The 15,279-nt window shown below is 34.3% G+C and overlaps 1 long non-coding RNA gene across 6 annotated transcripts in view; it reads left to right on the top strand.

Annotated features, from left to right (window-relative positions):
* Positions 1-15,279, top strand: part of LOC107991707 (uncharacterized) — an 84,776-nt gene that overhangs the window by 616 nt on the left and 68,881 nt on the right. Inside the window, exons 1-5 of one of the 6 annotated variants that reach the window (XR_007824253.1) lie at positions 10,174-10,385; positions 10,492-10,576; positions 10,663-10,762; positions 11,009-11,058; positions 11,856-12,290. The exons of 1 other annotated variant lie outside the window; for it this stretch is intronic. This is a non-coding gene — a long non-coding RNA (uncharacterized LOC107991707). Of the gene's footprint in view, positions 1-10,173; positions 10,386-10,491; positions 10,577-10,662; positions 10,763-10,782; positions 11,059-11,855; positions 12,291-15,279 lie in introns of those variants that run through there. 4 more of the 6 variants (XR_007824255.1, XR_007824254.1, XR_007824256.1 and 1 more) reach the window with 4 other exon arrangements.

Below are 15,279 nucleotides of genomic sequence, written 5' to 3'. Positions count from 1 at the left end.
GCCATCTAGGGAATAATAATTGAACATACTTTCGCATTTGGCCGCCTATGTGATACTTAAGTGTCTTAGTTTTGCTGCCTCATACACACGCCCTTTGGCTGCCTTGCAGCCTTAACTCGCCTTTACAACACTTAGCCAAAATTTACCTTTCTTTTCTTTAGTTGCCTAACAAAACACATCAAGTCCCTTATCCAGACAAAGTCTAGGCCACCAACCTCATGCCATTGATATTTTGGCTGCACACTTAGCTCAATAACTTAACACATACTTATGTTATCTATCATCCTTCTCGACCAACACACTTAACTATTATACCTCTTCAATACTCGACTTAAACTACCTAATAAGTGATATAATAATAGTATTCATAAATCATAATACTAAAATAAAGAGGTAGCAAAGTTAAGGTGTAACGACCCGAACTTTCAAATTAAGCTAAGGTAAACTCAAAAGATAAATATCAAAAGACACTCTCTCGAAAAGAGGATAACTAAAATCTTTATAAAATGAATTTCAATAACTCTTTGTAAAATATAAAATTTGTAAATTCAATAAAACATCGTAAAAATATGACCCATGAGTTCTAAAAATTTTAAAGAAAAATAAATAAATAAATAAGACAAAACTTTAAGTAAAATGTCTAAAATTTAAAATACTGAGAAAAAAATATATAAATAAACACGGAAGCTGAACTGTGTCCTCATATGGCATGCCACAGATCTCTTTATGTCGCTTGCCAACTTTCCAAGTTCTCTACCTTAGCTTGAAATATTAAACATAGAAAAGAGTGAGTATATAAATATACCTAGAAAGAGTCCCACTGCTTGTTCCGCTAGGTGATCTGTTAACACCTGGGTCAGTGAGACCAAATAACGACGAATAATAAAGACTTATAATGAAGGTTAATTTTCATAAATGTAACAAAACACAAAAATATTTATGGCTCGTGTGACAAAAAGCAAAAAACCCATGAAGCTGATACAATATTTTCATGATTTCCATATTTGTCCTTGAATATTACGAATGATTCATCACTTTTCTTTCTTCTTCTTTGCACTCTCATCACTATAAATATATTTATGCCACCTGATATAACCATGATTTGTAAGTTAACTCTTCACCGGTTATTGTCCCGTAAGAATATCTCTAACTGTAAATATATGTAGTATTTTAAATTCAGTTCGAAAGCCCAATAGTAGAATTTCTTACCTTGAGATTAGCTAAGTTAAATCATATGTGTCACAGTCAAAGCTTTCCAATAGACAAAGCCTAAACAGTAGAAGAAAATTATCAAAATATTTATGACTTAAAAATGAATTGGAACGATGTGATGAAAAGTGAAGAATGCATAAAATTGGATAAGTTTAAAAGAAAATAATTTTTTGTACCCTATGCGATAAGAATGTCTCATAATTGTTGTGTAATATGGTAGGGGATGTTTTATCCTTGTTGTGTGATCTGAGATAGGATGCTCTATTCTTGCTGTGTGTTCTGGAATGTAATGTCTTATTCATGTTGTGTGATCTTGAGTAGGATATCTCATACTTGCTGTGTGATCTGGCATTGGAAGACGTGTTATGCGTAGAGGAATTGATGGAACTTACTCATTGCATTAAGATTACTTTACATAACTGAAACTTGGTAAAAGAATGTGGTAAACGCTTGAGCTAAAAAAAGGTTACAAATATGTAATTAAATATGTAAAATGATTCTGCGAGATGCATACATTGTGATATGAATTGCGGTGAAAGAATTAAAATGCAATATATTCCATGAGAGTTATGATAAACCATTTAGAAAGGTAAATCTTCCTATGACTTATGAAACTGAATGATGAATTGAAATAGCATGGGTCGCCTGAATGCATTATAAATGATTTGGATTTAAAATTAATCTCTTGATGACACATGCTATTTACACTGCCTAATTTGGCGGGATGTTTATGATCAGTTGTGGTCATTTTGATGAATAAAAGGTGATGAAAAAAGATTCCACTCACTAGACGTTTTCGTCTAACATTTCTATATTTTGTTTTATTCCCTGTCCCCCTAGGTAGCGAAGGACATTCTGCATTGAACTTGCAACCTTGATAGCCTGTTTTGCCCTTGTAATCACATCAATTGGTAATGGTCACTGGTACCTCACATAGTAGGTAGAGCTAGGCAAAAAGGTTAGTCACCGGTTTTGAGTATGTACTTAGTTCTTTTGAAAACTTCGTGTGGAAATTAAATGTATTCCCATGATTTGATCATCAATGAAGTTTTCTTGTTTCATGTGTGTTAATTTCTGCGTTTCACATTTATGTATGCATTTGTTCCCACTTACTAGATGTTTAGGGTTTTTATCTCGAGGGAGTGATGCGTTGAATGTCTAGATGGCATACCTTCACTTAGTTGCATAAATTGACATTTAGAGCGGGATGTGAAAGTACAAGTACTAATCTAACCAACCTAGGTTTAGACCCAGTGGGTAGTTAGCTAGCCATTTTGAAGATAATTGTTCACCCAAACATTTCGTAGATCTTAATGCAATTAGGGTAATTTGAAATTGCATGTTCCTCATCTTTTCAAGTTAAACTAATTTGTTAGTTATGAAAGATTGATTAGATTTTTTAAGTAATTTGTTTATGTGAAAGTGGTCGATAATTTTAAGTGATGAAAACTTGATGAACAAATGTCTTGAATAGGAAAGCTTCAAAACAATCCAAGTTAGACTTTTAATGATTGATTTACATCTTTTATTTACTTTGTTTTATGTAATTTTCTCTTCTGTGCAATCAACCCATCACATACACTCCTCGATTACCTCAAACTGCTAATTATTTACCTAAGAAATTATTTGTGTTGTCTGTGCTTGACCCAAACTTACCACTAAGACTAGTTTTTATGGAATGTTTAAGTTTACTGAACCAAGGTGTCTATGGCTGACTTTCTCAGAAAATCCATGCAGCTATAGATCTTGAATATGAGACTTTCTATACATAAAATCAAAGAAAGAAGTGACTCATTAAACTCTAAGTCTTCTTCTCTCTAACATAGTGAGCTGCCTCTTTCACACCTATCATTTTTTAACTTAGTTTTTCCTTGATCCCCTCCACGCAAAGGTAAGTTCATTCATCTTCTTTAGTAGGGTCTTGAGAGAAGTGACCATATCTCTTCTTATAAAATATATAGAAGCTAGCCCAATAAGTATCATTGGAATCCATCTACTTAGTTTCGGGCAGGCGATTAGAATCAGTAATAGTTCTAGTTTCATAGGTTGAAGTACTATTATCATTAGAAAGGTCACTCTAAAAGGAAAGGGAATTAAATCGTGTCGCCTCAAGGGAAGAAGTACTATTCTCTATTATTTCTTCTCATAGGACTAGAAATACAGGGTGGGTTCATAACAATTTTACTTAGTCGATATGGATCTGCTCAACTCTTATCCAAATTTAGGCAAAAACAATTGTTCAACCAATGACGACTAGTGCAAATAAGATGGGGTTCTCGAAGCTTGTTGAGATTGCTTTGAAAGTGGAGCAGATATAGTGGAAGAGAAAGAATATGGGGATACATTAAGAGGTGGACAAACAAGTCATTCTTTGAATAAGTCTTGTGCTTTCTTCAATTGAGGTGGTGATAGGAGATTTATGCTAGGGGTTTTTGGAAATGGGAGTTTTGAACCTGATCTATGCATAGGTTTCTTTCCTAGATTTGTCATGTTAGGCTTTAAGTGAGCGAATTATAGGCGAATGTATGAGGTTATGCATTAAAAGGCGCATTCCTATTCATGCGTTGCTAGCTTTCTAAAAATATGCATGTCGTGCAAGCTTTCCTCTCTATCACTCAAGTGTAAGCGAAGAGAGGTTTTCTGGTAAGTCCAAGTCGAACTTAGGGAATTTAAGCTCCTAATTATCTTATCTCGTCATTAAGTCATACTGTATAACTATATAGTAATGATTACACACAGAACATTCTTAATCTATTATTTACACTATGGTGTAAGGTGGTTATGGTAACATGGTGAGAATGTAAATTGAACTTATCTCTAGAAATGACGATGCAGGAATGGTTTAATTATTTAAATGCATTGAATTGTGTTTAATACTTCAAGGTGATACAAAGCATATATTAACTCTAAATTTGGGCGAGCAACTTCTCGATACCTTTGCCATACTTGCTTGCCTTTCGGAATCCAAATATACAAAGTTAAGCTATGATTTATATCTGATCTTCTTGAATGTGCCATTAGTAACTTATCCTTAATTAAGGTAAGCAACCTCTCGGTGCTATCACCACACACATTGGCCTATTGTAATGTATGCAAAGGATGATTTTGGCAATAAGATTGTATTGCTACAATCTTCTCGCAACTCGCTTAACTAAATGTGTGTTCTTACTTGTCAGGCGATTATAATATGCACCATTATTCTTCTATCGAATATGTAAAATGCTTATATATTCGCATTTAATTCAGCAAAACTCATAACACATATATTCTGATTCTCTAAATATTAAAAACACATTTCATTACTCGTTAGCTAACTAAATGGATTAAACATGGAAAGTATAAGAAATATGAGAGAATGAAAGAAGATATGCAGAATGAAAGAAGATATGCATTGCTTTCATAAAAATAACTTTAGGCATTTTGACCATAGTGTACATCTTACAAAACAACACAAGAAAAATGTAAAATGGAATACAAGAGAAGGTGTTATACCCAAAGTTTGATTTCTCATACTCTTTGTGTCATACCCCTTTCCGGACTACCTGCTAGCTTAGACCGAAAGATGGCGTGAAACCGACGGACAACGCTTTTCTTTACCTGTATCTGTCGACTCTACTTAAAACTTTAATATGATGAACTTGCCACCCTCGTATATAAACTATTATACATACATACAATGCAACGAATCCTAGACTAATCATATACATGCATGAAATATATCTCAGATATAACTAATTTTACAAGTAAACCTAGAGACACCTTAGCCAAAATATAACCAACAAAGGTTTATACAACTGCAGCTCCTAAAGCTTACACAAACTGTGGAGTATCTATATCACATAAAGATATATACATTATAATACAACAGACTATATGCACAACTCTAACCACGTACTGGCAATCAATATCGAAACTTCAGCAGACTAAGGCAGTCTATCAGGCACCGGGAACTCGATCTCTACCTGGAAAGTGTGTAAAACATTTTGGAAGGGTAAGCTATAAAGCTCAGTGAGTGACTCAGTTTAAAACTAGAAATTTAAAAGTAAAAGCATGTGAAAGCTTACACTTATAAATCTGTTTATACAAGTCGTAAACATAGACGTATAATCATAAAAACAGCTTCCTTAAATACTCAGTATATACGTCATTGAAATCTAGAAAGACCTATCAAGTATATCAAAATATTTTAACTAATATGGCAAATCTACGTTGTGTAGGGTACACCCAGTACAACAACGTTTACAAGCTCTACGATTTAGTGGGGCCCATCCAGCACTCCCATCGTCTTTGTCATAGTGGGGACCTCCCAACACTCACGACAGTATCGTTGTTACAGAGTACACTCAACGACAACAACAGAATCTAACCTGTGTGCATACGATACCATATAGCCTCGGGCTCAACACCACAATCATGTAGTTAATAGAAACATTAGAAAAATCGTATGAAAACATAAAACATGCCTGCTATCCTTTTATTTCATAAAGCTTAAACTTACTTAGATTATTCATGAAAAGCTGTAGTTCTTAAAACAAAACTTGGTAACTCATACTTTGTTTGAAACACAATGGTTCAAATAATTTCATGATATTCAATAATCACGTGCTAGCATAAACATTCAGTAAGAATTCTAGTCTCGAAACTCATACTTGAAAATAATCATGGACTTCAAATGATTTTCAATGCTTTGTAAATAAACATGTAGATCAGTCAACTATAGTAAATATTTAGGAGGAATAAAATATATTTAAAAACCGGCTTTGGTCACTCACAATCTTGGACTAGTTTCCCGATGTGTAAATTTGACCTATTTCCTCTTAGCCTGTCAAACAACCAGAACCAAGTATTAGAAACCTAAATATTATGATCTTCAAATTTTATGTTTAACATGGTTCACTAAGGATAATGCAAAAGAAGTCCATCTTAAAAACAATAAACCATACTCAACACACTTCTCAGAATTTTCCACATTCGTAGGACAAAATTCAAATGATCATAACTCTTCCAATACATAACCAAAATGAGATTTATTTGTATCAAAATCTTCATTATGAGGTCCTCTAAAACTTATCTCAAGACATATAAATCTGATTCCCTATGAATAAACTCAGATAACCTTCGAAACAGAATAACTTCAATAATCATGTGCACACGACCCCTTTAATTTGTTCCTACAATTTAACTTATTTTTAGTCGTTTTTTGTTCACAATTTCTTCATGAAATTTGTATTAAATTGAATAAGATTTCCAACCATACCAAATAAAGAACCTAACTCCACTGGTACTTTCAGAAAAACAAGAAAAACCAGAGACCTCCTGAAATCACGTGAAAACCAGCTACCCATCTGCCCTGTTTTCTTTATCAAAAATCACCCAATGAACATCCAAATTTTCTCAAACTTTCTTCTTAAAATTTGTTTGAAAATGAACTAGCTTTCAGTAAATGTAAACCATACCTCTTAATTCTTTTTGTGTAGCTCAGAATCAGCAGAACATTAGAGGTATGCTGTGTGAATCAATTTTTGTCAAGGATGAAGCTTTGCTTGGAATTCCATTATCTTTCTTCAACAAACCTTCTTGAACTTCTTCTTCTTCCTTTCTCAGCCTTCTTCCCTTTAAAATTCATCTGAAAGTTGGTGCAGAAATGGTGAAGAAAGTGGTAGAAATAGATGGAGAAAACCTTGGTGATGGAGGAAAGAGAAGAAGAAAAGTAAAATGAAAATTTTCTTCTTCTTTTTCCTTCCTTTTATCCTTTCTTTTCTTTTCTCTTTATTTTACTTAATAAAAACATTATATATATATATACATACTTTATTTTCATTTTACTTTTATTCATTTCACATAAAAATAAAATAAAATCAAATAGACTAAGAAAATATCGGGTTTACACTTTGGCTCTAATTTTTGCTTATCGATGAGGGGGAAGATGAAGGGGATAAACTCTCTCCTTCTCTTGTTCTAAGCTCTTACCTAAAACTCAAGGAACGGGAGAAGACAGACGATGTATGAACTTGCGCTTCAGCCAAATGTGCACACCTTGTTCTAAAGTGAGAGGTTCTATTTATAAGCGAGGCTTGTTGTTGACAGGACATTCCAAATGTCATTAATGCTTCTGGAAAGCTACATCGGCCGCCGCGTAGACAGCCTTTTGTCTTTTTTCTGATAATCACGCCAACCAAATTTGTTTACTAGTGCATTATATTGCCTAGCTTACTCTGTTTATCACCGCATAGGTTGAGCTCATCTCCTCGCATAACCATTATAATACCGAGTGTCACTTCTTTTACCTAAAATCATGTGATTAGAGCACTAAAATACAATAAAACAGGGATAAGGTTATTTTGTATCATGTTATTCGCAGATTAATCAAATGGCCTACTTTTTCCTCTGTTTTCCTCTATTCTCATGCAATAAGACCTCATTATTATACCTAAATCTCATGTATCCTGGCCTAAAATTGATACATCAATAGGTGCTAATTAAGAAATAAAACCCTAGAATACTATAGTGAATGTGGAGGAAGAAAATGAATTGTAACATACCATTTGCGACCTAAAGACTTAGGACTCAATCACCTCCAACCCAGGTGAGCATGTACAACTCCAATCACATGATGTGTGGTATCATATATGATGACTCCCTATAGACAACTCACCCATTGATGAATGACACTGTCTTGTAGGCCCAGACCTACAAATACAATGATATCATTAACATATGCATATAAGTTCTAAAATAATGAACACGGTAAGCATATAATCATAAATTTGAAAGGTGAAGGAAAATAAGTAGAGGCCATACGACTTCGAGGACTTAGTTATTCCCATGTTTCTTCTTGTGCAAGGTCACTTTTCCATTAACTACCTTTTTTCAAACTAGTAATGGTCTTGGACCATACCAACTCACCTCATTCGTAGCTGATGAAGTCTTCCTAGTCATCAATCAGGCTCAACATCGTCCAATCCATATGTTGCCTCCTCTTTCAATCCATCATCGCAAGCTCGATGAAGTAGAATATCGACATCTTTATCACATCCTCGTCGTTCTCAAAATGAAGGGTTGGATAATCCTTCTTAAACTCATAGTCGTTCATGCTTGTCCTATCCCGCAAATATAATCTTTTTAATCGAAGGGCCTTGTCCTGTTCAAACTGGAACTCACGTATGGGCCTATACCTCAACCTTGTAATTATGTCAAAGTCCTCCAGCCCAAAAGGAGACCTTCTCACCTAGTAACTTAAAACTAATTGTGTTATCTCATCCCTCCTCGACCTCTCTTAACAAAATGTAATGGTAGAGAGGTCCATTGAACACCAACTTTACATCCAAGAAGTGTATAAAGACGATTTTCCTAGACATGTGAAGTTGCCTAAGTGTTAACTTATTTTTTATACTTGACACGGTCTTTAATAGATGTGAACAACAGGTCAAGTTTTCAAGGAAGAAATCCTTGAAGTTGATTTTGGTCACAAGAGGGATTTGCAAAATAGAAGAAATACATATTTGAAGAAAAGAAGTATTCTGTGTTAAAACTCGGGTTGCTCTCAACTCAATCTCAATTGGAAACCACATGAAACGCTACTTGACCTTGGACAAAATTATCCGAGATAGCACGAGATAGGGGTTTCACATGCATTCGGTAAGGTAATCTCGATCCCATCTCAGGCAAAATTGATCCCGAGATTGCCCTCAGAATGCATGTAAATCACATCAGATCTCAGGACTCCTCAATGAATCTCGGGACATTTTCATAGATCTTGGTAGAGATTCTTCATCTTGCGACCCTCCTTGATGAAATCATTGAGATCCATCGAAGGAGACCACATGCATTAACTTAAAATAATATTGTACATCTAACCACATCAGACCACCAATTACAAAGTTTCCCATCCACCTCAAATTTCAAACTCAAAACTCAAAACATAAAACATAAACTAAAAAGTAAACCCCAAACTATGAAATAGTTAAAAATGCTTCGCCTTGAGAAATTTAAGAGGATAAATGAGTTCAAAAACTTTCGTAGAGGAAAAATCACTTAAATTCATTTGAGTTTAGAAGCGAAATCATTCACTTCTCGGCTGAATTGAGCACAATATTTGTCGTTTATTGTTTTAGGAGAATATATAATGTTTAGGGTTCTAGGGATATTTTATTAGTCATTTGAAATTTCAGTGAAAGATTTTTTTAGAATTTACAAATGATCTCGAGGTCGAACTTAGTCGAAATTGACTAAGAAAACAAGATTACGAGTTTTCTCAAAGTGTGCTACTTTTGAAATGTAAAACCAAAAATGTGTTATTTCTCAAAATTTACTCCAAACATACGAAGTTATCTTAGTAATGAATGATTTGAGAGGTGGTCTTGTGCATATTAATGAAGAAAAAGGTACAAAATGATGATAACAAAGCTTCAGAATGTTAACTTGATTTTGAAAGAGGATAGAAACTTACCTGTTGCAAGTTTACTTGATGGAATTAGAGAGTTTTTGCAAAAGTGGTTTCATGATCGAAGAAAAGCTAGTTTTTTAATGAAACCAATTTTAACTCCTTAGACTGAAAATAGATTACAGAAGCAACATGAAGAATCAAGAAGTTTCTTGGTAAGAGTTCTCTCTCTTTTTCCTTCTTTTTATTTAGATATATCAAATTGATGGAAAAAAAGTCTAACACTGTCTATTAGTGATAGACTGTGATAGGACTATTAATGTTTATTTGTAAGTATTGATTTTGTAAACCTGATATTTTCATGGTTTAATTTCTTTAAATGTGGAAAAAAAGAAAAAGAAAATGGAAATTAAGTGTAAATATAAATATATATATTTATATATTAAATAGTTTTATTAAATTAATTAAATAAAAGAAAGAAAAGAAAGGACAAAACGAAGAAAAGGAGAAGAAAATTTCATTTTCTCTTTTCTTCTTCTTCTTCTCTTCCCTTCACCGCCAAGATTTTGAAGACATCCAAGTTCCCTTTATTTTTTTTTTCTTTTTCCTTCTTCAATTTGCAGAGAACTTCTAAGAGAGAGTTTGGAAGAAGAAGAGAAATTTTACTAGAATTTTGAGGTTGAAGAAGAGGAGAAGAACTCAAGCAAAGTGTATCAATGGCTGAATTTTAGTTCATTCTGCACATCACTGGTTTTTAATTCGGTTTGAACTCTTCAAAAGGAATTAAGAGGTGAGATTTACATTTACTGAAAGTTAACTCATTTTTAAACAAACTTTATGAAGAACGTTGGAGCAAATTCGGATATTCATTTGGTGCTTTTTGATGAAGAAAACAGGGCAGTTGGTTTTCACTCGAAATCAGGAGGTCTCTAGGTTTTCTTGTATTTCAGAGTGTATCGGTGGAGTTAGAATCTCTATTTGGTATGGTTGGAAAGCTTATTCAATTTACTACAACTTTCATGAAGAAATTGTAAACCAAAAACGACTAAAACTTGGTTAAATTGTAGGAACAAGTTAAAGAGGTCGTGTGCGCGCGATTCTGAAAGTGGTTCTGTTTTGAGGGTTATATGTGTTTATGCACGGGGAATCAGATTTATATGTCTTCAGGTATGTTTTAGAGGATCTCAAAATGAAGAGTTTGATATAAAGAACACTCATTTTGGTTAAGTATTGAGAAAGGTATAGTCCTTTGAAGTTTATGTTAGAAATCTGGAAATTTTAGAGAATTGTTGAAATAGGATTTTATTTCTTAAGCTTTGTTTTCGTGAGCGTCATCTTTGGTGCGACATGTTATGTATATCTTTAGGAAACCAGAATGTTTAGGGTTTTAATACTCGGTTGGGTTGTTGGCAGGCCGAGAAGAATTAAACCGAGCTTATAGACCAAGGATCTAGCCCAAGACTGTGAGTGACAAAACCAACTTTGAAATATTTTCCATAACTGTTATTATGATTGAATGCGATAAATGTTTATTTACGAAGCCATGAAAGGTATTTGAATTTCATGACTATTTTCAAGTATACATTTGGAGACTAGATTTCTTAAAGAAATTTATGCTAGCACGTAGATATTAAATGTTTGGAAAGTATTTAAACCATAATATTTTAAGCAAAGCATGAATTAGTATGAAGTTTTGTTTTAAGAACTACAATTTTCCACGAAAGAGCTGAGTAAAGTTCGAGCTTTGTGTAAAATTTATAGGCAGGCATGTTTTAATATTTTATGATGATTTATGAAATTTTCATTAACTACATGACTGAGATCTTGAGCCTAAGGCTAGAGATTACCGTGTGCACACTGGTTAGATTTCGTTGTTGACGTTGAGTGTACTCCGTAACAACGATGCTGTCGTGAGTGCTGGGCGGGCCCCACTACGACAAAGACGATGGGAGTGCTGGGCGGGCCCCACTACATCGTAGTGCTTGTGTTGTACTAGGTGTACCCTACACAACGTAGATTCGTCATGTTAGTTAAAATGCTTCGATATACTTGATATGCCTTGCTAGATTTCAATGATGAACATGCTGAGTATTTAAGGAAGTTATTCTTACTATTACACATTTACATTTACGACTTGTATAAACAGATTTATATGTGTAAAGTTTTCACGTGCTCTTATCTTTAAATTCATAGTTTTAAACTGAGTCACTCACTGAGCTTCATAGCTCACCCTTTCCAAAATGTTTTACCCATTTTCTAGGTAGAGATCGACTTCCCGGTGCCTGATAGATTGCCTTAGTCTGCGGAAGCTTCATTATCGATTGCCAGTACTTGTTTTGAGTTGGGCATAAAGTCTGTTGTGTTGTGATGTATTCACACCCTTGTATGTTATTGATACTCCACAGTTTGTATAAGCTTTAGGAGCTGTAGTTGTGTAAATTTTGTTGGTTATATTTTGATTAAGGTGTCTTTAGGTTTACTCGTGAAATCGGTAAATTTTGAGGTACACTTCATGTATGTGTTTGACTAGCTGTGTTTGACTAGCCTAGGATCCGCTGTGTTTTGTGGCATGTACAATAGTTTATATACTAGATTGGCAAGTTCATCACATGAAAGTTTTAAGCAGAGTCGACGATACAGGTATAGAAAAACGTTGTTCGTCGGCTTCACGCCATCTTTCGGTCTAAGGTAGCAGGTAGTCCGGGAGGGGGGGGTGACAGATTTCTTTTTCTATTTTTATTTATTAGGTTCACTATATCAACAACATTAAATATAATGTAATGGCTAGTGATAAACCATTGATAGTAAAGTTGAACTTGGGATAATCTTGTAGTTGTCGAGTATGTGCTTTCCATGAGATTCCTTATTCTTATGCACTTGTCATTCTTTAAATGCTTAACCTAGATACTTATTCTTATGTGTCTGATTATTATCATTTAGAGATATTATTGTCGACATATATGGGTTCTGTTCTACCCATTGGAGTTCATTCAAATTGGAGGGTTGTAAATAACGACATTAGAGCTTTACTATGATGCCCTAATTAAAAAAGGGAGTCATGTTGAAGAGGAACCACATTAGATAAAATTACTTATATAAGTATAGATAAGACATTATGTAGAGAAACAATGTGATGAGAGAAAAGGTAATTCAAAGAGAAATATTTGAGTCTAAGTGTTATAGCACTGGAGTAAGCGACGCAATGAGGAAAACTAGCGAAGAAGAAGCATGTGTTGGATTCTAAGAACTAGGCATTGGAACGGTAAGGCGGGAAAAGTACCTACACCTAAGTATGTTGTGATGGAATGAGTGTCTGTTGAAAAGACTAGAGGATCCTCTAAGGAAAAGTAAATGTATGTTGTTTCTCGAGAAAAGAGTTAGGTGGATTGAGCATTCCAAGTAGATAAAGTTGACGTCTCAAGGAAAATGTCTAATCGCAAAGTGATGGCTGGCTTATGTGTCGAGCTTGGGTTGGTTGCATAGAGCGTCAAAGGGGTAAAGTGACACGTGTAAAGCATGAAAATGATCTTTGAATGTGAAAGGTCACTATAAATAGGACCAAAGATCAGAAGAAACAGGCATGAGATATTAGAAGTTTCGATGAATTGTTAAGAGAAGATTTTGAGTGTTGAAGATGTTGGTTGAAGGAACCACTAGGCGAGAAGAGAAAGTCGAAAGAAAAAGGGAGAAAAGTTGAGGCTAATTATTTATATGAGTGATATTTATAAATGAATAAATGTTTGTAAATGATTTCATAAATAAAAAATAAAGTGATTCTAAATGAATGAATGGTTGTTTTAACAGAAATATTTTCATTTATGATCCTTGTAAATGAAAGAAGTACTTTTAAGAATGAATATCTGAAAAGCATTTTGTTTGTAGCCACACATTATTGTTTGTTGTATGACATTGTCATGATTGTGAGTTTATGCGTTGAAAGTAAGCTATTAAGCTAATGTTCTCATTTTTTTATTGTAATGGTTGTATAATGTGTGGTGTTATTGACCTATAGCAAAATGCTGGTGGAAATCCTAGGTTTAACGTGAGACATTGGTGGAAGTGAAGCCAAGGTCTAGGTGGTAAATGTTAGTGAAGTGAATCCCAAGTCTAAAAGAGAATGGGTTGTATGCTTGAAAGCTAAATGTTGGTGAGATGAATTCCAGATCTAGGCGAGGAATGAATTATGAGACGTTGGTGAAGTGAATCCCAAATCTATCGCAATACATTGTTGAAGTGAATCCCGGGCTTAGGTAATGAGATGCTAGTGTGAAAGCGAATCCTAGGTTTGAAATGAGAATTGAGTGCTATGAGATGCTGATAGAAATCATAGGTATATCGCAAGATACTGGTGGAAATCCCAAGTTTAACGTGAGATGTTGGTGAAGTGAATCCCAAGTCTAGGTAGGTAAAAACTGGTGAAATGAATCCCAGGTCTAGGTGATTAGATGCGGATGGGAGAATTATAGGTCCCGGTTATGATTGGTGAATATTTGATGAACTGAAACACATAGAATTGTTTACGATTACTATGTTTGTAAATTGTAGTGAAACTTTGTGTTGATGCAATGAATACTTGTGTTCACGAGTTTAAGATTGCTATTATGATTGAACTTGTTGTATTCCCCAAAAAAGGTATTTCCCAAACCCATCACTCAATAAGTCTTTGACTTACGTTTTAAGTTTTCCCCTCTTTAGATTATCAGGCGTTGAAGCTAAGTAAAGAATGACTGTCAGGTGAATAAGCCAAGTAAAGGAGGAAAATGTGGATTGTTATGTAAACTTATATGACAGGCAAGCCATGTCTTTCCATATTGAGTTTAAGGAGTTAGTAGGTAAGAACTTCACTTCTTAACGCCAAGGACAATAGCTCAGTTCTGAAGAAGTGCTGAGGGTAACATCATAATTTTGTGTGGCCCAAGATAATGAGTAGAAGACCTGAGCTAAGGATGAAGAGCCCAAAGGTTGTCCTTGAGTTGGGTTGCTGAGCGATCAAGGAGAATGATCAGAAAGGGTTCTTATACTCCTAAAGACCTTGACGTGAGAGTACCACCCAGTGGATGGATGAAAGCGTGTGGTTTAGAACTTACGTTTTATTTTTGTTCCATATGAAGAAAGGAATATAATTGTTAAAGTATGAACTATGTGTAAAGTGTTAAGTTAATAAAGAGAAGTTATGTTGATTCTCCTGCATTATTATTATTTATACTTATCGTTTAGTAGTTGAATTTGAGTTAAGTATTGAAAACTAGGTGATGGAGTAAAATCCAAGGGTTAAGTATTTCTGCTATAATGAGTTGTAGAAGTCTCTAAAGCCCAAGGTAAGAGCTTTGCAAAGAAACAAGTTGAAGTGAGTTTTTTCGCTTATCAAGTGTTCCGCGTGTCATCTCGTGGTGAGATACACAATGGATGTCTAGGTGACACGCATCCATCTGGTTGCAGGTGGTGGCATTTAGGGCGGGACATGACATTTACCTCCTATTTTTAAACGTCCAGCAAGAAGACCTAAAAAATTAAGAATCCCCTGAAATTAGTAGTAGTTCAACAAGATGTAATAGTTATCATGGTAAGGGTCATAATTTTAGGACTTGCAAACTTCGTCAAATTAGTCAAATTAATCAATGATGTAATCACTATAGGTTCATTTTTCTGTTGTATTCCCAAATGGCTTTATTGGAATTTATGAA

Source organism: Cucumis melo, chromosome 10 (genome assembly GCF_025177605.1).
Source record: "Cucumis melo cultivar AY chromosome 10, USDA_Cmelo_AY_1.0, whole genome shotgun sequence".
NCBI classification, from domain to species: Eukaryota; Viridiplantae; Streptophyta; class Magnoliopsida; order Cucurbitales; family Cucurbitaceae; genus Cucumis; species Cucumis melo.
Note: the sequence above shows the minus strand (reverse complement) of the source record. Positions and strands in the feature narration are given on the sequence as shown.